Raw genomic sequence first — 22,817 nt, forward strand, 5'->3', positions numbered from 1 at the left:
TCAGTTGCGCCTGGATATATACAGTACATACAGCAACTAGTATTGCTACAAAGTTTATTCGCCTTTGTCGAAACTTTAGCAAGATAATAAATAGTTCACTTCACGTAATCTGATTGGCTAATTAACTGATAGTACCCTTTTCTCTTCATTCTTTGTACAGTGCAAGCAAGCGTGCATCAGGGTTACCTCATTATGGCGACCACCAGTTTGGCCGAATAAAACTTAAGTTAGTAATTTCCTGTGTTTAAATACTCCTTTGAAACGACCACGCCGTTGACACGCCGGACCAAGTTTTGGTGTCCCGTTGAATCTCGTGTTAATAGGATTCTACTATCTCCTCTTTACCCATCGCTCAGTGATGGCTTATCCTCTTTTCATTTCGGTGAGTAAATGTTCTCTTACCTAAATCCGTTGCCCATTTTCAGGAACGCTACAACGCGCTCTCCATCGTCGGTTTGCTGACCAACACACAAGCTGTCTTCCTCATCGTCGAATTTCTCCACTGCAACAGTTCAGTTAGAAAGCAGTTAGAGATACAGTATCTACTGACCAGCACAGTTAAGAAAGGTACCCACAAAAAATGAAAAAAAGTCATGAAATCAGTTTAGAGAAAACTTTCAAGCCTAGTGTTAATACCAGGCAAATGTGTGTTTAAATGCCCCCTTATAGTCAAATTTTCAACTGACCTGTTTTATAAATTTCCGCACTCCCGAATCTGACACCAGCTGGGTTAAGAGTTCCATCACTGTATTAAAACGAAAAGAGACAAAAATTCTCAAACACTCATTTGGTTTGATAACTAGTTGGTCACAAGACGACAAATAGAATTAATGGCGGATTCTGTTTCGGAATTTTCGTCACATTACCGTGGATGAATCTCTACGGGCTCTCAATAATTTTAAAGGTAATGTTTGCATTTCAGTTAGATTTCAGAATTGGCTTGTTGTCAAAATTGTTGATCAATCTTAGTGAAGTGTAATTATTGACTTAGCCTTGTCTTATTCATTTCCCTATTCGTTTTTCTGTGTTCGCAATAATTATCACAACCATGCTACTAAGAAATCCCGATGAAGTTCCTTCGAGACTGGGTGTTGTTCAACTGCAAGACACCCTAAAATTATCAAGAGTACCATACGACAATTCACAGAAATGGATAGACTGCAGCCTTTTGCAAAATTTTAAAACAAATTCTACGCGTGGAAGCGTCATTGTCTGGGTCTCAAGCGGGTGATTGTAAAGTGCTCCAGTGGAAGCTTTATTACATTCACGTCACCTGCTTCCCAAAATAAGGATATTCCACAAGTGGAAGAGCTGATTGAGGAGAAGTCTCCGTGAGTCCATACACCAGTGACAATGTATGACAGAATGAGATTCAGCTACCCTTCGGATGCACAGTAATCTTGTTCAAGTGCAGTGCTGACTCATGATTTGTTTTTATTCTCGTCACCTAGGTTTTCCACTAGCTGTTATGAAGCTAAAACTAAAACAAAATCAATCAGTACTCTAGCAGACCAATCAAATCTTTTCATAAATGCGCCCGTTCCTTATCGTCCCTATTTTAACCACAAAATACCCTTTTACTGATGATGCCGAAGGTACAACAAGTGAATGTTCTAATGACTTGCCAGTTTAGTGTGTTTGCTTTTGGTTTTACGTTTTCTCGAGGGGCGTGCTTTAGGCAATCTAAGCAAAAATAGTCAGTTTTTTCAGTTGCTATCGTTTAGGTACATAATCAAATCCAGTCGTGCTTTTGCCAACGCAGTCAGTCCTGTGCTTGCCGCCAATGATCGGTATAGGCGTATGGGCACCTTCACATAGTGCTCGAAAGCATGCATTGCACAAACGCATTCAAATCGCAGTAAAAGCAAAAACGTTCACAATTTTCTCGTCTAATGAAACTATTATCATTCCAAAATTACAGTGGAATCCTGATTTTTCGAGCCTCTAAGGGAAACGGAAATTCGGATATTTCGAGAAATCTGGGGTAAAATTACAGTGTTAGACTGAGGAGAGGGAAACGACTTTTGTTTCGAGCTATCAGGAGGTTCCAAAAAATGAGGGTTCGACAAATCGGGATTCCACTGTAGTTATTTTGAAACCTCGTATACTCTATGACCTCGATCGACAGCCTAGTAAAATCAGAAACTTATAAAAGGAACAGTAAATTCTTTCTCGTGCGAGAAGTTCAAGAAAATTTTTAAACGGCTCTTTTCAGAGCCACCACAAAACTAAAAGTCTAGGTCTTCGTTTGCTTTGATTCTGTCATTGTTTTGTTGATGAAAGTAATATCCATCTCCATTTTTTTCGAAACAGATTTTCTGGATCCTTAGATCAATTGACCTGAATTCCGTCTTGACAAGGCAAATGGCAGAGAAAGTAGTCTACAAGCCTGGCTTTGACTACTTTTAGAATGTTTTCTCCCCAGTAGCTTTTACCCGAATCATCAACGTTTTGCCCGAAAAATTTCAAAAAAAATCTGTAACTGGGAGAGAGGGGGGGCTGCAGCCTCCCCGCCCCCCGTTATATCCTGGTTTCCCTTGCTAGAAACTTAAGAAGAAAAGGCTTTCTTGCTGCGTAAGATAATAAACACTTGTAGGCAAATAAAAGCAACGGGATCTTCTTGAGGAGTCTACTTCACAGTAACGTTTTACATTAGTGTTATTCTTGTTACAGTTTATCCCAACAAGTACGTGCACCAACTCTCCAGCTCAGAGAAATACTCACGCAGGTTGCGGAAAATGGTAAGTTTATAATACGCTTCCTCTCTATGACAAGCTCAGACGAGTTAAGTTATTATCAGTTCATATCGTTTAACGTCAAGAGTCACGTTACACTTTCAAAAGTGAAACCTGGACGCTGCAGCTTCTAATCTTCTTTACTCTGAATAAACCCACACTGAAGTGATTTGTAAACAGCTCAGATCGAGAGTGAAAAAACGTCTTGAGGAAGAGTTTGGTATCGGAAGTGTGTGGCGCCGTTGTATAAACAATGAAACAACAAAATCAAGGAGAAAAGCAGATGAACAGAAGACAAACACTGGACCACTTGTGTTCCGGGTCAAGCTTGCTGTTGTTTGTTATAGATTGTATGGCGCTAATTTACGTGGAACTCAGAATACTAGAACATCATCGACTGATATCACACTCAGTAACATTCTTTACTAAGGCCCAAAGATCTGGAATTCCCTTCCTGTTACAATCACCTCATTGTCAAGTTTTCCCAATTTTAAGAAAAAACTGCTAGAGTTTTTAATAAAATAATTACTGAACTGGCAAAGCCGCACGCTGTTGCACTGTTTATGTAACCGTATTGTTACGTACGAGGTGGCCTCAACTAAAAGCCTGATGGTTTCTAGAGGTCACCTCGCCTCACATTAAAATATTTATAAATACTGTACATTAAGTAAAAAAGGCAAAAATAAACAGAATGAATGAATGAATGAATGAATGAATGAATGAATGAATAAATGAATGAATGAGTGAATGGATGAACATTCTGGGATAACGGAGACAGAAATCCTTCGAAAAGTTCATCAAAACTAGGGAAGATGGAGAGAGATGGCTGCAGGCGGTTATTGGCAACCGACTAATGGTAGATGATATTTGTAGTTGTATAACTTCGTGTGTAATGTTACAGCTATTGTTGTACGCTTTCTCTTCGTGCAGGGTTGTATGACATTATTATTCTTCAGTGAATTTCTCCCCAACAGAAGCGCAAAGGAAAGACCGCTTGAGGCAGTCTTTTATTATTAAAATAGCATCCCAGCGAGCGTTGAATCCTAAAGAATGGTACAATCTTAACGTTCTTTTTCAGGTGAACAAGAAACCATCGCAAGATTAAGACCCTCTTCATCTGGCGATTCACAGCAGAAATCAACCTTAATTAATCTTGTGTTGATCAAACAAGAACTTGGTCTTCTGCAAGACCAAGTCTGTGCTAAAGATCACACGCTCAGCCGTTCAGGACCAAAAGGGAACACAGGAAGACAAGGATGAGAGGAAACCCGAGGGAGACCCGGATTAAAAAGACCTCCTGGCAAACATGGACCAGTAGGAAGTCAAGACCGATGGGTATAAAAGGGGATATTAGAATGCTGGCAGATCCCGGTCCCGTGAGACCGAGAGGCCCGTCGGGTATGAATGATGTCCATCTCCTGGCAGTGGTAAGTGCGCATTCGGGATGACCAACTCATGTGCGGAACCCAGTTATGGTTGTAACTGTGATGCGCTTGGCCTTGTATGGCGTGAAGACAGCAGTCTCGTCACTGACAAGACACATCTGCCAGTTAAACAGCACAGGTTTGGGGATACAGGCAGTACGTAGCAGTGAGGAAAGTTACCATACGCTGGGAAAACTGAAGTGCTATGGTATAGCGTAAACGCTGATATCTTGGAGAATAGCAGTCCAAGTATTAATAACAAATTTATAAGAAAAGTCGAGGCAACTTGGTATATATAATGATAATGATTATGATGACAATATCTGTGTAGTAGACATGCTGCAAAATTGTTTCATTTTCATAGGAGAAGTCACTGCAGGATGGAATTTTTTAGGTTTTTACAACAATACCATGACCCTCTGAATTTGTAGAGACACAAAAATTATGTAAAGATAATAACCCTTTCTTTCTCGATCGAAGATACTAGTCTCTCCAAAGACCTTTGATTTCCTCTTCTGATCTTAAAGAGCAGGAGCAAAATAAAAACCGTAGGGGATTGAACGAGCGTGAGAGGTTACCTATTGTTATTCTTAGAATTATGCTAAACCTAACACTGATTACTTTTAAATTCCACTGCGTATAAACCTATAATCCTAGGTCCAATTAAACGGATATTATCCGGATAGCCAAGTTCATTGCTAAATAACAACTATTTACAGCAAGATATGTGACCTTTCCCACGCAATTAACAACTTAAGAATAAACCGATCGGACAGATCCTTTTCTCCCACTGGCTTTTGTGAGCTGTTTGAAAGAGATTCTCAAGGTGTTAAATGCAAAGCCTTATTTTTTCTTAAGTAGATTCTCTAAATCCGTACAATAAATTTGCCCGCCTTGGTACATCTACTTTGAGTCTTTGAATATTTAAGAATCAAAGGGAAGCTGATACAGGATCACAAAAAAAGATGACTAAAAAGTTTATTAATTGTAATCAAAATAAAGATTTTTAATCATGCTCTCCATTTTATTGATACATGTCGTATGTCCATGATATTTCTGTGTTTGCTCAAAGGCTGAACGATCTCGCATGGTCTTGGTAATTTGAACAATGGACTATTGTTGCAATAATGCAATAATGATGAGATCCATGGCAAATGTTCATAGATAGTAAAAATTCTTGGCCTTGCTTTTACAATCTCGTGGTTCCGTCAAGAGAGGATGTAACCCTCAGTGCACCCTCTCAGTCTCCACGCTCAACAGTTTCTGATACTCTCTAATGCCTCGAGCAATCTTCAACCTACCCCCACTCCATTTTACACCTCTCTCACTTTCTTCACTTTCTATCTTTTAGATAGCCTTTTTGTGATCCTCGACTCTAGATGTATCATTTAAAATTATGATACATGCATCTTCGAATTCCGACGCACGCACGACGTTTGGAGAGCACGACCTGAGAAGCGTGCGAGTTACTCTATAGGTACAACCGAAAGTAACTCTAGCTTCTTGAGTGCTCTCCAAGCTTCCCAGGTGCATCCATAGCTACAGCTTTTAAGCTTATGCTTTAAAAGGCATGACTCAATTGTTTTGTAACATGGCCACTAAAAATGGATTTCTCGTGCGAAGCGATGTTTACCGTACTCAAGCTATGCGATTATCATGCACGATTTGCTAGCTATTGAAACGTGCTTAAGCGTGCTGTATCTAATCCGTTTGCTTTGATTAGTGCCGCGTAAATATGTTAATAAGGTCTTGACTTGGCCCCTTTTCAGCGCACCACGAATAAGCGCCCGATTATTGAAAGAAAGACTGATGTGAGATTCCCGCCTGCCATCAGTCATTGTACCGATGCGATTCATTTTCAAAGTACTAGGAAAGAATTTTTGCTTTAATTTTCAACTGCAAGGTGAGTCCTTTATTCATTCCGTGATAAGAGTTGTTGTTGGAATTATTCCCCCAGGTAACTATAACCTGACCTGTAAATCCCCTTTGAAATAAGCCTTTCAGCTCCACCAAAAGCACATGCTAGAAATATATTTTGTTCAAGTCTTATCTGTACAATGTCTAGAAACTCAAGGTTTCCTTATTCTAAATGTAGTACTGGGTAGGTGCTTGTACTTTTCACTGCGTACTCGCATTTACAGGCCGCACGTTCCCTGATGTACCTTTGTCTGTAATGATCATTTCCCATTTTGTGATAATGTGATATTTGTTTAGCGTCAATCCCTTAAGTAAGCTTTTAACTGTCGTAAATACTCTTTTTCTTTGGCCATCGTAGCTTGATAAGAAATAATACGCAAACTGCGGTGATAAACATGGCAATAAAACGCATTTTAAAAAGCAATGTTCATTTACCTGACGTTTCGTATGTTTCAACATACATCTTCAGTTCAGAAATGACCGTTAGGAATAGAAGTAACTACTAAATTTCAATTTAAAATAAGTAACTAATTAACAATTACAATGACAGAAGCTTATCGCATCAAGTCTTTATTTCCCTACAAAGATAGGATCACCCGTTCCCAACTGTCAAAAGTTGTGTATAAGGCTAGTTGTTGGGACTGCCAGGATTTCTACATTGGAAAAAACAAAACGTAGATTGCATGACAGAAAAACTGAACATTTTAAATCGATCACGAGTAGCTGTCATGCTTCTGCTATTGCAGACCACGTCACGTCAACTGGTCACAACTTCAAATGGGACCACTTTGATATGTTAGCAAAGGGTCGGACAGATACACATTACAAGATAAAAGAGACTCTGCTAATAAGGGAATTAAAAACCCACCCTAAATGATAATGTAAGCAGCGAAAAGCTTTATCTTTATTAGTTTGCATTGCTTATATGCAAATTTTTCTCAGCTTCTGTCATTGTAATTGTTAATTAGTTACTTATTTTAAATTGAAATTTAGTTATTACTTCTATTCCCAACGGTCACTTCTGAAGATGTATGTTGAAACATACGAAACGTCAAGTAAATGAACTTTGTTTTTTAACATGCGTTTTATTGCCATGTTTATCACCGCAGTTTGCGTGTTACTTCTTATCAAGCTTTTAACTGCTCCAGTCATTAAGATGTTTTGTGCCAGTTATTTGTTTCAAAACAATCTCATCCCACCCTGTTATCTGTTGCTTATCTCTTTTGTGTCTACGTGTCGCCCCACCCTGCCCTTTACATTATTGCACACTATGACAGAATATTTTTGTAATCTTTTGAGGACATTCTTTGAAGCTGGTCACGAAGCCAGCCACGAATAAACTTTTAACCACCGCCAATCACATCACATTGATAGTTAACTGAAGCACCGTCAACGTGTGCTTATAAAGCTTCCGCGTTGTTTTAATATGTACCACAGGTACCCCACTTTGATGTTCTTTCTGTACCTACTAATGTTTGCACGATATGTGCGTTTCCTACTGAAGTCGTGTCAAAATTTCAGGAATGTTCTAATACCTGGCACCTTCAGTCTGATTTTAATCTGACCTGTACAAATCCAGTTGCAAACAATGTATTCAAGAGACACATTCCTTCTGCTTACGTATGATGCCAGTTTGAAGAGTCCTGATAAAATAACACTCTGACACACCCGGAAAACAGTTCCCCTCCAGACTCGACAAGATGCGCTTGGCAATGTGTCCTCCATCTTCGCCTTCAGTTTTGCTGGTTTTTTTATTCCTGGTTATGAATGTTACTTTTACCGCTCAAGGTAAGATTACGATTCTCACATAACTTATAGGATAGCAGTTTACATACAATGCAAAACAGCTCAAAACGCATTGTTTTAGGTTATGTCGTTGTTCTTTTACAATCATTAGGAAGTTTAGAGACTTTCTTAAAAGTTTCTTATTGGTCATGTATATTCCTAGAAATCAAGCATTTCCATAAAAAGCCAAGAAACTTGTTTCTTCAAGAATTAATCCCATAGTTCGGTTATAATTGCTATTGTTATCCGAGGAAATAGACTCGATAAAGATGTTCCTCGATCCGGATCGATTAGCTCTTCTTGTGTAAAATGCTACGCATATTTTTATTCAATGTTAACTCGTAGTACTTTATATTCGTGCCGTTTCAGAAAGACATTTTCTTTGTCGAAAACAGCAGCAGTGTTATAAAACTAAGCTTTATTATCGACGTTATCATATTTGCAGCGGGACTTAAGTCGACTCGCCCCCCGAATAATGTTTCATTTTTTAGTGACTGTGAATACATCCAGAGCACTTTCCAAAACTAACCTATTTGCGACGTTTTTCTGTTAGAGATGTAGCCAGCTTTGGCATTTTTTTTCACGGACAAACTACAGTAGTCTCAGGTAAAAGGAGATATTTACTATAGAAGGACATCGTTGAAAGGTGACACTCGCTGTTAACCTACTTTCTAGCGATAAAACTTTTGATCATGTACAATTGTCTCTAGCTAGCTAGCTGAAGCTCTTCAGTTTCAACTTGATACGTTTGACTCATTATATTATCGCACCAGAGAGGAGCAGGACTTGCAAAGATGAATTAAACTGTTTTGTTTGCTTTCTCCATAGATACTTAATCTATCGTCTTAGTTTTTCGTGAGTGTTATTAAATTCAAAACGTTAGTTCGTTCTCAAATGAAAAGGTTCGGAAAGTGGTCACAACCTGTTCCTTGGGAGACGTAATGGTGTGGCTGGGGGGATGGGCGAGAGTTAATTGCACAAAACTGTCCGTATTATCCGTTGTTGAAGTGTTCTGGAAGTAAAAGTATCACTTTTGAGTATTTTAAGTCGAGCTTCGCAGTCAGGAAAAGGTGTCGAAGTGCCACTTGGCCGGTTTTCCTGAAAACTTTTCGAACGTGCAGGAACTCATCTTGTAAATACAAAAAAAAAAAAAACCTACATGCGCAAGCTTACCGTAAATTTTTAACGCATTTTTTTGTCATGGAGAAGTGGATACTGTTCAATGTTTAATGCGTTTGGCAGGTTCCGAGGAATGTCAGCTTTTATAAAAAAAGCCTATCACGTTAGTTCTGCGGAGCACTAAATCCTCTTCAACAACCGAAAAGAAGGCTTAACTGTGATTTGTTTTCCTTTGGTTTCATTGCAATGTTAAAACCACCTTTCTTCTAACTAAAAATTGAAGTCACAGATTAAGTTAGACTTTCTGACTTCATTTTCTCATCAGTGGGTCGCTTACAGCGCAAATAGTAAAATAACCCTGATCTGATGTCACTGTCGAGTTAATACGTATTCAATGAAGCCACGCATGTCTATTCAACTTTCCATGTTAGTTCGTTCCAGAACTTTTAAACTTACTCGTATCACTGAAAATGACACTTAAATGTTTCACTGGCATTTCAGACGCCACTGAGGAAGCTGTAGCTCGCTAATGGCCTTTTAAGTACAGGCTGTACCTTGTGAATTTGGCTGGGACCAAAATTTTTTTTTTTGAATTTTATTTTTATCTTGGCCTGTTGAAATCCCGCAATTTCTCGTGGCAGTTTGTTTTCGTTTGTTTTTGTTATTGTTCTCTTTCTTGTTTAGAGGAGTCTTTTATTTATATGCTTGGTGCGAATCCAGAAAATTCAGATAGAGGACACTGACGAAATTGCAGCAGAGCGAAAGCCACTCCCCCACCGCAAACCGAATAAAAAATTCCGCATTTAAGACGGTTAATCAATTTTTTTCGGAAATACAAGTAATAAGGGGACCGCGGGCGCCCCGCCCACCCCCCCCCCCCCTCTTAAGTCCACTCGTGAATATGAGTGGATTTGCCTTTCATACTGACCTAGCAGTTGTTTTATATTTATAGCGTCTCACTTGCATTTATCCATTATTGTCCTGTCCATGTGTTTTGTTTACACTTAATATGCGTGTTTAACAGCTAACACAATTCTACCGTTTTATCCGCTAAGGGTTTTCTCTGCTGCAAACTGGCAAGCTCAACATGTCGCAGACTTTTCAAGATTGGAGTTGTAGCAGTGGATGTTCACCCCCTCTAAATTGTCGACTGCCTATTTGTACCAACGTTGCATTTCCTCAAGCATTTAGTGGATCTGGCAAGGTAAGTGTGCTAGTAGTCCTGAATGGCTGAAAATAACACCACCTCATATGAGACAAACTGGGACAAATGAAATTTATAACATTCATAAGTTTGTCCAATAAAATTGCTTCTTTCTTTCTTTCTTTTTTTTGAGATATGGTTTTGTGAACGGTAAGTTGAAGGACTTCTGCATCAACTATGTTTCCAAGCAGTGGTGCATGGGTAGTTAAGTGGTCTATAGATATATATGCATGGCAGCGCCACGTAAGCTCAAGAGGCTGAGTACAGCTTCTACAGCGGGCAACTGTTCCAAATCGTGTGATAATCGTCTGAATCTACCAAGGCTTCATTTTGACCTGTAGATCATTCGAGGGAGTTAAAGCCATTATTAACACATCACAGACATTGCGCATCACGGCAAACAGTCGACGTAAACAAGAACTTTCATTAACTATAAGCAGCATATTAACTTAGAGATAAAAATTATTCATTTTGTCCGATTAAAGCCTTTGTAACTGGGAAAATAAAGCTATTAACTTCATGTCAATTTATGTCCCTTGCTACATGCTGAAGTATATTTACTGAGGAGTGATTTTTTTTGTTGTGAAACGGCTTCATTTAGCTAAAGAAATTTGCTTTGCTCATATTTTATACATTTTTACCCCATTAGGTATACGTGCACGTGTCAATAAGCCACGGTGAAGAGTTTTCACGCGTTCACCCGCCTTCTGCTGTGTGGGTTCAGTCCAGTAGTACACGTGGATTTGAGGTCTGTTCACGTGAAGCAGGGACTGGATCAAATAAAACTGGAATTATCAACTGGCTGGCCTATCAAAATCATCCAAAAATGATGCATGGCAGTGTGACTTTTCAAGGACCGTGGACTACAGAAAGCAAATGTGACAAAGTTACATTCCCACAGGTTAGACACTTAACAACAGCGTCAGGAAGGAAAGAACCGTACATAATTATGTGTGTGTGTACCCAATGACTAGCCAAAGAACATTCTTTTTATTTATCAATTGTGACATAAGTTTGTGTAATTTACAGAGCTTTGTTGGAAGACCTTCTGTGTTTGTCTCAGCTAAGTACGCTCGCAGTACTAAGCCTGATGACGCAATGTATGTTTGGTTGGAGAACGTGAATTCTGGAAATTTTGAAGTTTGCATCCGGGAATTCTTGCCGTTTGACGGAAAATATCAAGACACAATTGTGGTAAGTGAAATTTTGTTAAGGTGTTTTTGAGACTTTAAGAGTCCGTTAGTGCGAAGATGTGATTACGAATAAACATTAGAGTATTTACTACAACCATTGTCTTCCAGGGTAGTTAGGTATCGCAACATATTGTAGACCACTCCACTTCAAAGTGCTCTTCTTTATCTGCTGCTAGATTATTACACAATATGCTTTGGAGATAATTATTTTTAAAACTGAATACTTAAGTTACAATTTGAATTTTCATTCTACAATTTGTTTGTTTTCCTTATATTTTCTCTTTTTATACACTTTTGTTTCGTCAATGCGGGTGAGATTTGCTGCTTTTTTAGAATTTATAATGTCTTTGTTAAAATCATCTTAAAATATTCTCTTTTTTCTTTACAGGATTGGTTTGCTTTCCTCGGCAATGATTCTGAGTTTAATTTTACGCTGGTAGGAGAAGCGTTTTTCCCCAACACGGGAAACCCATCAAGTGACAATAACTATGGCTTGTGTCAAGTAAGTTCTGTCATTTGATTGGCAGGTGTCAGTCGTCTCATAGACGTTTTTCATCTTAGCTGATAAGTCTGACATTAACAGCTATTGCAAATTTGAAGGCTGATCCAACAAACACATTATCGCATTCAACAAAATTTCGATTACGAAGACTATTTAACAATTATTCCATGAAACCGCGTTGGATATGAAGTGATAAATAACCAACGAGCGCGTAGCGCGAGTTGGTTATGATCACTTCATATCCAACAAGGTCGAATGGAATAATTGTTTTAGTATATTCTTAATCGGGTTTTTGCCGCCGATTTTTATTTCAACAATTTTACAGAGCGGAAAATTTTTAAACTTGGCGCACTGTTTTCCATATAAGGTAAAACTCCGACTAATGGCTCATAGTCGGAGTTTTTGAGCCAATCAGAGAGCTAGAAATGCAATAGTCGGAGCTGAGAATATACTAATCTCTGATATTCCTTTGGTGTTAAATCTTACTGCAGAGGAAAATTGCAATTTGACTCTTTTAAACGCCTTTTCTGTTTCTCTTCACAGCAAGTACAGTTCAACACTACCTTTTATGCGTCACCAGTTGTACTTGTGTCTGTACATCACGATTACGATCGTAAAGTAAAGAACCACATTCCACCAGAATACAACATAATAACAGCCTGGGTCGAGGTAGGACATAACTCTGTCTGGCATGCCTATCAATCAATGGCAGTTTGTTCTCGTTATTCTCTCGGAAACTAACGGGTAAAAACAGTAAACACAGTATCCTAAAAAGTCTTTATCCTATCAACAATGTAAGAAAATCGTTTATTATAAAAGGCCACTTGACGTCTAATATTTCACTCTCCTTTAGGAAGTCGGTCTGACAGCCATGAGGATTTGCGTCAAAGACCTGAGTGGATCAGGAAGTAAACAAGACCCTCTCTCTGTCAGCTATGTTGTTATTGGAGGTTTGTATTATGTACTATTTATCATCTTACTCTGGATAAAACTAAATCCCATCATTACACACTCGGTCATCCTGAAGGAGAAAGGTTCAGTCATTTACAAATTAAATTCACACTGAATTCTTTCAGTTTATGTGTCCAAAAATAATGTTTAGAAGAGTTGACAGCTTTTTGAGCGATTGACTACCTACCCTTTAGTACTAAGAATTTTGAACGATTACTAAAATAACAAATTGGGTCATTTAGGAACAAATCTTCAGTTTAAACTTGATCACTTGCTGATATCATTAGTTGTTAGTTGTATACTCCCCGGTTATGAAATCGAAATGTAATACAGTAGTAAAGGCAAAACGGCTTGTGTTTCTCAAATGAGAAAAAAGGGTTAATGTTCCACGTGGTATCCTCTATCACTCACAAACCAACTCGAAAATATTGTTTTGCTTTGCAGACTTAAACCCGTGCCTTGACGTGCATTGTCCATCATTTGGAGTGTGTAAGACTTTCAGCGCTCATGAAGCTCGCTGTGTGTGTTACGAAGACTGCCCTTCCTATCATGACCCAGTGTGCACAGCGAATGGAACAACACACGACAACAAATGCTGGCATGAGCTGTACTACTGTAGAGAACTGGAGAATAATCTTGTGTATCACCCAGGAAGCTGTGAGGGTAAGCAATGGTTTTTGTGTTAAATTAACAATGTACGTGTCTGTTCTAATCTGGTATCGCAAGAGGTGGATGGCTTATCTGTTCCAGCGCATGTGGTTTCGGTTTCTGTAGTTTAAAACTAATTGGGCAACTTTACCTGAAAGGGACTCATAACATTTATATTTCAAATCGGAGAGAGAAATTTTAAAAGAAATATGCTGCAATGAAGTATTTATTCACTGACATATTCAGTGCTTGCTCGCGCATTTACATATGCTTCTGTTTACATATAAGGCAGTCTTTCTGAATTAAAATCTAAAGATATCAGGTCTCTGATAATATTTCAGTTGTCTTTACATTCTTTGTATAGGTAAGTTTCTTAAAATAAGATGTGACGGTTAGGAAATGATAGGAATGGCTAACTTTTTAAATTTATTGACAGGTTTCCCAATTGTGCATGGTCGAGTAGAACTTCTTCGTGTTCCAAAGTGGTGCGATTCAAGCTGCCAGACGGTTGCTTTTCCACCATACCGCTTTTATCCAGATAAACAGGTCCATGTGCAGATAACCGTCAATCATATGAATCTAAACGATTCTGAAACTGTACACGACGCCATTACTTCCTGGACTGAAAACATTAATACAAAGAATTTTACAGTTTGCGCAATACAATCTGGTAGAAAGAGCAAGAACTTTAATCCATTCGCGACTGTTGATTGGATGGCGTATCAGGGAGCACCGCCCGAAGGAATGACGGGAGAAATCAAGATGCAGAAATGGTGGTCTGGAACAAACTGTGCAGATGTGACTTTTCCCAAGGTAGGATTAGCTGCCTGCCTTTTCTCTCTTTTCATGAGAAATTTTGATTGATGACTGTTAGAATTCTTGTACAATTATAAGTCAAACAAGTTAACAACTTTTCGACAAAGGCTTCATCTTCATGCTGTACCATACTATACCGGATTTCTCGTTGGATTCACTCTATTTTCCTGGTACATCATTTTTTTTTTGTCGTTGTGAAAAGAAAAAAAATGATGAGCATTTTCCCTTGGTCCACACTCGAACTACGACAATCACGCCTCAAAATTCTGTATGAAAAGCTTTTCAGTGAAAGTCCTCGCCATGGTCTTGGCTCAACTTGTGATGTACATCTCATGGTGACTGGGTCGATTGTTTGAAGTGCATTTTCTGCTAGGAATACTGTTGAAAAGTGATGTTACGTTATTTAATTTGATTTCACATTTCCTCCTCGCACTTTTTCAGAACAAGTTTAAGGACGATCCTGTAGTACTCATAACAGCAGAACATCTAAGGACTGGTAAGGATTATGATGCCGCGCTGATCTGGACAGAGGATGTAACCAGGGACTCATTTAAAGTCTGCCTCCGAGAATTGCAAAACTTTGATGGAAAACATGAAGATATTAGTGTGGTATGTACTTCATAACAAAATAACACGACAAATGATTCAGTCAATATTACCTGTTTATCCACCTTCAACCATTTGGAAAATGCTTTGACACAGTTTTACATGAAGCTTTTCTAGACAGGGAGGTCTAGAAAATTTTGTTTTAATTCCTATACTAAATCCCTGTCATTTTACTACAGAACTGGTTGGCGTTTTCTAAACTTCACAAACCGCTCTTCACTGAACATGGCTCTGTCAAGTTTTCAAACACAAACCCACCAACAGATGGAAACAACAACGCTTATTGCGAGGTAACTAAAGTTTACAGCTACAATCAAAGTTAATTACCGATATGAGAAAGAGAGAAAGCTAAAATTTTGTCTCTAGATGTAAATCTAGATGAAAATAAATTAAGTATTTACGTTTCCATATGTGTACTAACAATATTACTTTTCGCTAATATGGCGCGCATTTGCGGTGTAAAATGCGCTTACAGATTAAGAATAAAATGTAGAGATAATGTTTAGAAACAGTGTTATAGAAAGGTCCAATAATTTTTCATGTTATAGTTTGTGCATTTTGCACGAAGTTATAACATTACACCATCAGTCCTGATATCAGCCAATCACAGCACAACAGCAATTGGAAACTTGGCACCAGTTCATAACGGTATCACAACATGGATTGAGGTAAAATATACTTACGTCTACAGTTTTAACTTACAACCGATACAAAACTAAGAGGGTGATACTGTTGCTCTAGCAATATCCATTTTTGCAGGATTCCATCCTTTGTGAAGGAAATTCATTGTCATATATCTGTTGTTTGGTGTTCAAATCGGTGTCTATCACTATTAGTTACCGAGTCAGAAATCAGCTTGAGTGTTTTTTTTTTTCTTGTTTGATTTCACATTTCTAGTTTATCAACTATTGTAGCCTGATCAAGTGATTATTACTTTCGGAAAGTTTTACTTCCGTTCAGTAAAATTACTACAAATACTTCGCATGCAGTCGAGGTTTGCCATCATTACAGTCACCGTCATCGTCATCATTATTAGTAGTATTAATAACTATAGCATTATGTTTGTTTCATATTTCTAGAACATGAATACGTCTGGATTCAGAACTTGTGTCAAAGAACTGTATGAAACAAGATATGATCCAGTGTCAGTTAGTTATGCCGTCGTAACAGGTGAGAGATATATGGTTTTTTTTTTACAATGCCCAGTTGAATAAGAAATAATCCCTCCCAATTTATTAAACATAAAGCGCTGACAAATATTTGTTCTTTTCTTAGACATCTGTGATCCTGGTTGGAGCTACTTTAATGGCTACTGTTACTTTACAAGTGTAACTTGTACAAACTGGACCACAGCGGTGCAAAAATGTCGACAAGAAGACTCGGTCCTTGTTGATGTCAGCAGCGATGAAGAGAATGTGTATTTACAGCATCGACATAACGGCGCCAAATCTTGGCTGGGCTTGAATGATAGAACCATAGAGGGCAACTTTACGTGGGTGGATCGAGGAGAAGGAAACTTTACAGCTTGGGCCAAAAATCAGCCAAATAATTTCAGAGGAGAAGATTGTGTACAGGCACTTGGTGTGGAATACGGCTATGAATGGAATGACGTGCAGTGTAGTGATTGTCATCCCTACACTTGCAAGAAAGGTAAAAATTAAATATTACGAATTTTGAATATTCGAGACCAACCAAATAAACAGAACTAAGGCGCACAGAATACCCATCTTCAAATCCCATAGGCTCACACAGATAACCATCTTCAAATCTCATTGGGCTCACAGAGATACCCAACTTCAAATTTCATTGGGTTCACCCCGATATCAGTTTCAAACCTTATTGGCCTCATACAGATACCTAACTACTAATCTCACTGGGTTTACGAAGGGACCCTCAACAGCCCTCAACACTTATTTTTTTTAACTTTTTAAGTGTGGACCCAGAAATAATAACCCATTACGTCCTAAACCGTCGCAAAGCTAAATTTATTTAAACCCGTGGTTACTAAGATACCACCTCTTACAATGACTAGGATCAGAAGCTATCCGCTAACACCAGCGCGTACTCACCCAAAAATCCAACTCAGACAACTTTAAGCCAGACGGCTACATTCATGTCACCAAACCCACGAAAAGAAATGCCCCACCCACCACCCTCTAAAAGGGTTACTAGACAGTGGGGCAAGCTAACCATCCCAAAAACGGGGGCCTAAGAGTACCCATTATTTGGGCTAAACTGGATTAGCATTCAACGCACCGGCGGAAAAGCCCCAAACGAAAGCAATTTAGGGATAAAACAAAATCCCAATTGGGTACAACACAGCCCCTACGAAAACAAAAAACCAAAAACAAAACAAAGTAAAAACAACCTCTACACGCGCGCAGTCGAAAATTCCCGCTTACCGGGTTTCAGCGGCACGAGGAGAATAACAAATGACTGGCACGCATAAACGACAGCCCGCAAAGAAAAGAAGTGAAATAAAAGAAACTCGACCTCCAATATGCAATACCAAAACTGCCCCATAACTAACTTTACAGACAAAAGTTCGAAATACACAAACCTGTAACGGCTCCGCCTTAGAAGGAGTAGAACTTGACGCCCGACCACGTTGCTCAACAGAAGTTCCTTGTTCAGAGGTCGTGGACGCACCAACTTGGGCTTCATTTTCAATACCTTGCGGAGCTTACGCTGGTTGGGGTTGTAAAGGAAGCACGGCCTACTGTAACTCAGCCGAAGGAACGTCAGCAGGCCGTGCCGTAGCAGAATCTTACTGACCCGTATTCATTGACACTCTTTGTGAACTGACAACCTCGCATAATTATGTTAGGCCCGGTTCATACGTCGCATTTCTGCCGTGTCGAATTCAATTCAACGAATTAAATTCGACAGAAATTCGACGTCTGAATCGGCTGCCGCATTTCTGCCGCACGTTCGACTGGTCTTGTCGCATTATCCGACAGAAATGCGATACCGATTCAGACGTCGAATTTCTGCCGTGTCGAATCTAATCTCTCGTTTTCTACAAGCGAAAGTTAACTTGGCTGACCTGTTTCGGTCTCGTAGAATAGAACTCGTGAGCCACTTCACCCTAATATCATAAAAGTTCAACAAGGGGACATTGTCTTTATGTAAAACCAAATTTTATGAACCAACATTAATTGAAAAGTATGGTGACAAGATTGAAAGTTACTATTATATGTTTTTAAACGTCGTTTCTAACTTCATAGTTATGTTATCTGTTCAACAGATCTAAATGATTGTGATAGAAATACAAATGACTGTCATCAGCATGCCAGTTGTACAAATGAACGTGGGTCATATTCATGCAAGTGTAACCATGGTTACAATGGAGATGGCTTTAAGTGCGGTCTTATGGGTTCCTGTTCGGTGATCAGAAAATACCTGAGCAGTGTAAGCGGAAATTACAAAATTGATCCAGATGGACTGAGAGGCCTGGCACCGTTTACTGTTTACTGCGATATGGATGACAAAAATGGAGCTGGCGTGACAGTCATCAGTCACGACAGTGAAAGCAGAATGTCAGTGAAAGGATGTGAATCTAGAGGTTGTTACTCACGTGACATTCATTACACAGGAGCGAGTCTTTCGCAGCTGGCGGGTTTCACCAGAGTCTCGTCACAATGTGAACAGTTTTATCAAGTACGAGTGCCATGGCTCAACAATGTCTGGGGGATATGCCTGGTGGGTGTCACGTGATTCTAGTAAGATGACCTACTGGGGCGGAGCGTCACCTGGCAGTGGTAAGTGCGCATGCGGGATGACCAACTCATGTGATAGCCCAAGTTATGGTTGTAACTGTGATTGGGATAACCCAGTATGGCGTGAAGACAGCGGTCTCCTGACTGACAAGACACATCTGCCAGTTAAACAGCTCAGGTTTGGGGATACAGGCGATAGCGGTGAGCAAGGTTATCACACACTGGGAAAACTGAAATGCTATGGTATAGCATAAACATTATTCTAATGCAGGTTTCTCAACATTAGAGCTTTTAAGATGCAAAAATGTTTGGCCAAGCCCATCAGAAGGTTTGGCTTTTTGTAGGAATGTACGGACTACAATCCAAGTCATAGCAGCAAAAATGGCAAAAAAAAAAAAAAAAAAAAAAAAAACAGTTTAGGATAAGAAATGAGTTTATTTGGTATGTGGGATATGTGGTTTTCACTTCGTTGTCATGGTATAAAGCGAGGAAACTCTGTGCAGCCTAATTTCAACTGTGAAACATGACAGCTTCGTTGAGAACTGTAGTGTAACTAGACACAAATGAAAGAATAAAACGAGGAACTACTTGAATTGCTTAAGCTGTCGTTTTTTCACCCTTTTGTGACTAGAGGAAAGTTGGTTTGCACTCTTGTGACTCAAGAGAATCACTCTACTGTATTGAAATAAAACGTTTCCTGGTTTTCATTATCCGTACCAGTGTAAAATAGTCCACGGCATCCTTAAATAACACGGTGCAGACATCACACGAGAACTGCCTTTGTCTTAAGTAATTCTTTTCAATAGCGTCCTATATTGTTCTTGCTTGGCGGGTCACTACATTATATGAAATGCATTAATTAACAAATAGATTCCATGTTGCCGTGCGTCTGTTCAGTAATAGATCACAGATGACGTTAAAATGCGGTAAGAACAAAAACCATATACTACCATAATTTTGCCATCTTGGAAATCGTAACTTTGCGAGAATAGATGAATTAATATGTTAAACAATTGCAGCCCTTACCTCCAATGCCAGCCACCTTGGAGTGACAGCAGATGCGCAGTTGTACCAAACGATATTTATGGCATGAAAATTCCATTCCGTTCTTGCAACGTAGTCACTTTGCTGGAAAATCGGCATTTTGTACCATTGTCCGCGTTTTACACCCACGAGTCCACGGGTATAAATTTAGTTGTTGTTTAGTTATAAAATTGTCGTGTATAAGTTCCAAAAACATTTTTCTTGCATCCAACACAGACTGATACCCGAAAATTTGACTTTAGAATCTGAGCAGGCAAGGTCAGATCTTTAATGTGAATGCCATTTTGATTTTAGTTTAGGTACCGCTTTTGAGATTTCAATTCTTGCATTTACTCAATTTTCGGTTCCTTCTGACCAGCGACGCGGTAGGGTGTTTTTGATTTTCCCTGTTTTGTGTAATTTTTACTGACCAAACCTTTACAAACATTGGTGCAAAGCAGTTCAAACGTACCTAAATATTGTGATCTCGTCAATATGGAACAATATGCCGTAGCGGCGTTAGCCAAAAACTCGCAAATTTCGACTCCGGAATGGGCCCTAAATCTCCCCTCGGATGGCTGAAGTCATTTTGGCGTGTGGCAAAAACGAAAAGCAAGTAATTGAACAAAACAACCCGGTTTTATTATGTAATCACCAATTCGTTTCTTTCGACAAAATAAAAAGGCTAACTTTTTTCTGACACGAAATTGACCGCACCGCTCTTAGCGGGACTGGCACTTAATTTTGGTTTATAGTATGTATAATTTCTCTTTCACAATTGTAAGGAAGAGTCTATAAGTGGGTTTTATCCTGACTGCGTGACTAAATTCTGTATTGTGTCATTGGCCATTTACTAGAAAAAGGGAAAAATAACTAAAAAGTAAGTTAATTAGAAAGGCGGAAAATTACCCTTTTTTAGCCCAACCCCTGGGAGTCAACTAAGGGTGGCATCAGAAATAAAGAAGCTACTTTCTTGCATAAGAAAAATATATCTATGCCACCAAAGTAATATAATTTTAAAAATATCAACAGAATCGTTAGGATGTTTGTTTTTGTTTAGACTAATTTTTGTGCCAAGCAACTGACTTCAGTCGACAGCTCAATTGATAGAGCACTTGCCAGCATCGCAGTTGACAGCATCACAGTCAGCATCACAGCAGGATTATTCTTTCACAATTGTATTGTAAGCGTGTATATATAGTGGAAGTGGAGGAAGGGTCCTATATAATTTATTAATTACAGCTAAGGAGAAAGCAATACCTCAGTTACCTTCTTTGGAAGACGAAGGGGTGTTACCTAATATTTTCCAAGATAAATTTCATTTTTTCTGCTCTCATTCCCTCTTGCCAATTATTGAACAGTCCCTTAATATCACTGCGAAGTCGTGTGTACCCTTTGTAACAGAAATGACCGGAAAACTCGATCTGGTAAGATTTTTGCTCTCTTAGGTGGAATGGAGACCTCTCTCTCCCTAATACTGGATACTGCGGGGAAACAAAGCGCTTGATGGTTAGGTTGCGTTCCGTAAAGGGGGGATCCGAATTTTCGAGTGCAACCGATCCACAACACCACTGGCACTGCGCTCCATCCAGAGAAGGACGTCTGGGGACGAGGCAGGAAAAACGACAAAGATCTTCCTTATATCGCGATCAAAATTTGCCTAATTATATATATTGCAATGTGGATGGTGCTTGAGTGCCCTCCGGTGGCATAAATGAGCTGTTAATAGTAAAATACAGTATTAACAAGATTCCATTTCCTTGATCTGTTTCGCATTGAACGTCAGTCGCCTGATGCCAATCTGATTGGTTACATCTACGGGTAGGTTTTAGTTTAGGCTCCTAGATCGGTGCTTGCTAAATCCAAGTACGTTGCCTTCGTACTTCATAAATCGCAGCAGTGATGGTAAACAGGATTACTTTACTAATTCTTCTAATCCTAAACCTAACGCTAATGGATATGAACCTCCAATGCTTATACTCCTAACCCTTCCGCTCATTGCACTTACACCAAAACGTAGGGTTAAAGCAGTTGCTGTAGCCCTCTAGAACTGCGTGAAATTTCCTTTTAATTTCTCCCGTTGTTTTGTTTAGGACAGTACTGAGGACGATTTACATGGTACTCTGGTAAACTCTTTAATGAAAGCTTTTTCCTTTCAAACGCGACATCTTGTCTCTGCCTTGACAAAGATGGCGCCATCTTCCTCGCTCGGGTAGCCAATCACAGCGCAGAATTTGGTTCGTTTGCCCGCTAACTGAGCTAGCCATGTAATAATATTTCGTCTACACAATATAGCCCAACATTAAAACGTGTAGTAACAGATGTTATTGTCTTCGTCATAGCGCGATCGAAATTTGGCTAGTAATTAGTTTTAATAGAACCCATAAGAGACAAAGAGGATATATATTGCAATGTGAATGGTGCTGTAGTTCCACTGGCGGCATAAATGAGCTGTTATATGATTAACAGTAAACTTACAGTTTTTAACAAGATTCCCACATCTTTAATCTGTTTTGCATTCAACATCAGTCGCCTGATCAATCGGATTAGTTATGTCCAGGTAGATTTTCGTTTGGGTTCGAGCAGTGTTTGTTGTTAAAACCACCTCCTACATGTACTACGAAAGTAGCCTTCTTGTTTCACACTTTCCACCAATAATGGTAAGTACGATTAATTTAAATAATGTTTGTAATTCTTGTAATCCTAAATCTAACGCTAATGGCTTACTTTCCTAACCCTACCGCCAATTGTTCTCAGTTACCCCAAAACGTAGGACCACTGAATGAGTTAAAAAATTGCTGTAGCCTTCCAGAAATGGATAAAATATCTTTTTAATTTCTCGCGTTGTTTTGTGTAGGACAGCTGTTGTTCAGGATGGCGCCACGACTTGCGTGATCTACTAGAACTCTTAGAATTGAAAGTACTTTTGGCTTTGGCACGACATATTGTCTACCTTGACATTTATCCTGTTAGTTTTACGAAATAGTTTCTTAACTTTTTTAATCATGCAATTAGTTACTTTCCCTTTAATTTGGATTGTAGTATTTATGTTGTTAATCCTTTCACGAACTGATGTCAAACAAGGCGTTGTTTTTTTGTTCACAGTTTGTTCATGGCGTAATCGAACGTTTGTAGGATCATTATTTCGTTGTACGTTCATTTAGATTTCTTGTTA

General features: G+C 39.0%; 2 pseudogenes across 2 annotated transcripts in view; both read left to right on the forward strand.

Moving 5' to 3' along the window:
• LOC145466076 (uncharacterized) overlaps window positions 1-22,817 on the forward strand; it is a 55,622-nt pseudogene that overhangs the window by 15,942 nt on the left and 16,863 nt on the right. The window lies entirely within an intron of this gene.
• Window positions 7,825-18,966, forward strand: LOC145466072 (uncharacterized; annotated as a pseudogene). The gene is made up of 15 exons (XR_014041809.1): window positions 7,825-7,864; window positions 10,036-10,184; window positions 10,834-11,085; window positions 11,214-11,378; window positions 11,766-11,879; window positions 12,423-12,548; window positions 12,733-12,829; window positions 13,275-13,493; window positions 13,915-14,291; window positions 14,736-14,903; window positions 15,080-15,190; window positions 15,449-15,568; window positions 15,980-16,070; window positions 16,176-16,550; window positions 18,148-18,966. The product of XR_014041809.1 is annotated as an uncharacterized LOC145466072 (transcript).

Source organism: Orbicella franksi, chromosome 13 (assembly GCF_964199315.1).
Source record: "Orbicella franksi chromosome 13, jaOrbFran1.1, whole genome shotgun sequence".
NCBI classification, from domain to species: Eukaryota; Metazoa; Cnidaria; class Anthozoa; order Scleractinia; family Merulinidae; genus Orbicella; species Orbicella franksi.